At 53.7% G+C, this 2,012-nt stretch overlaps 1 pseudogene; it reads right to left on the minus strand.

The window, feature by feature from the left end:
- Positions 1-1,180: 1,180 nt before the first annotated feature.
- On the minus strand, positions 1,181-1,286 carry LOC129716536 (U2 spliceosomal RNA; annotated as a pseudogene).
- Between the last annotated feature and the right edge of the window lie 726 nt (positions 1,287-2,012).

Consider the following 2,012-nt stretch of genomic DNA (forward strand, 5'->3'; position numbering starts at 1 on the left):
GGGGTCCCAGTGCTGGCTGAATGGCCGCCTTCCACGTGTAGTTCAGGTCATATTGCATATTACTAAACAGAGCTGGTGCGTCTTGATGGTCTTTTGGTTACCTACGTTTAGTCCAGGGTGCGGGTGTATGCTATGATGCCTTCCGTCAATCCCTTTAAGGTTCTGTGGATCTTGAGGTCCTGGTTCCTGATGTTCGTCCCCATCTGCTGCCAAATGCATTGGTTTACACTGGGCACCTGTAATGCCTCACCGTTGCCAGGTGGCAGATGTCTGGCCAGTGTCTGTAAATTTTCCTTGTTGGCGTTTGTGGCCAGACATATAGTAATACTATTGCCATCCTGGATCCAAGTCTACCCATGTTTGACTTGGTTAAAGTAATCAGCCACCATGTCCAGCAGAGTCCCTGCTGTGTTAGGATCATGGGATGCTGTATTACCAGGCTCTGGCCCATCAGGGTCCTGCCTACTCTTTTTTAGAGTTAGAGATCTCTAGGGTCCCGCACGGGGTACCCATGTGGGGCTTAACTGCTGCCCACTTGTCTTTTGTTCTGCGGACCCCTCTTGCAAGTCAACCCAGAACTGACCCACAGTGCTCCCCTCTGATGGGGTAGAAGCATTGTGCAGCCCTCAAAGAGGTACTGCTGTGGGTTTATCACGTTGGAGCAAGGCTCCATACACCGCTTCTTCCCGCTCCAGCCCTCTCGGGCGCTGGTTGCCGGCGGTTTTATGCAAAGTCGGACCCCCTGAGTCCACTACCTTGCTTGATTTGTGTCTAGCCTTACCGCTCGGCCGCCTGGATCTGGCCGGTGCGGGGCTGACATCGGGCACAGCTGATCCCACTATGGATGATCCAAGTGCCGCTGGCTGCTGCTGGCTGCCCGTTGTTCCACGGTCCTCCTTCTCCAGCTTTGTCCTTCCTTCCGTGGAGTGGATATGGCCGGTGTGGAGGATAACTGGCACAGCTGATTCCATCTATTTCTTTAACCCGGCTTCAACGCTCTCAGCGCTCCTGGCTGCTCCTTTATCTTAGACCCCTGGGACCGACCCCCGTACTGACGGTACTGGCCCCTTGTGGTCGTTGCAGCCGGTCAACCCCACTCTAATGCCCACAATTCTGGGCACTCCTACTTATATGGTCCTTGGATAAGGGACATATAAGACATTAAACTGATAACAGCTACTATAGTTTTTATTTAATATATGGTCCCTAGATAAGGGACGTATCAGATATTAAACTGATAAGAACAGATACTACACTTGATCTTAGCCAAAAGGCCGAGAAGCGATTACTGTAACTAAAACCCCGCTGGGACCGACCCTGGTACTCACATTACTGGTCCCTTGTGGTAGATTGCAGCCAGTCAACTGCACTGCAAAGTCCTTGGCCTCGGCGCTGGCCGTTACTGCTGCTGCTGAGAAATGAATTTTCTCACCGTGCTGGAGCGAAGTTGGGCACAGATGTTTTCCCCCTCCGGGAATCGATGTGCCCATGTTGCTCCTACCGCTGCCGGCTGCCGCTGCCGCTCCTGCCGCTGCCGCTCCTGCCGCTGCTGCTCCTGCCACTGCCAGTGCTCCTGCCGCTGCCAGCACCTTACATGGACCCAGTCCATGTCTGCACCTAAAGGTAAGTGGAAGGAAACGCAGAGTCTCCTACCTGCTGTTCCCGACTTTTCATTCTCCGTTGTTCCCTGCGTGTCGGGTTTGAACCGCTCGGACCGACCCCGGTGTTTAAGGGGCTGGTCCTTCTCCGTTAATTTTAAAAGTGCCAGAGCCCTAATACAACCCACTGTTTTGTGGGTTGTTGGCTCTGTTTTTCCCTTCACCCCGTCTGGGGTGAAGTTGGCACTCGCTCCCGTTCTGGGAGACAGTGGTGCCGACTTCCGTTGCTGGCTGACTGCTGCTGTAGAAACGGCAGCTCGTCAGCCTTCCTGGAAAGAATAAGAAAGGTAAGGAATTCTCCTACCTGTTCCACAGCCCCAGGCCCATGTAGCGTCGGTCTTTGGGGCTGTGTCG

The sequence above is a fragment of the Leucoraja erinacea genome, chromosome 2, assembly GCF_028641065.1.
Source record: "Leucoraja erinacea ecotype New England chromosome 2, Leri_hhj_1, whole genome shotgun sequence".
In the NCBI taxonomy this organism is placed as follows: domain Eukaryota; kingdom Metazoa; phylum Chordata; class Chondrichthyes; order Rajiformes; family Rajidae; genus Leucoraja; species Leucoraja erinaceus.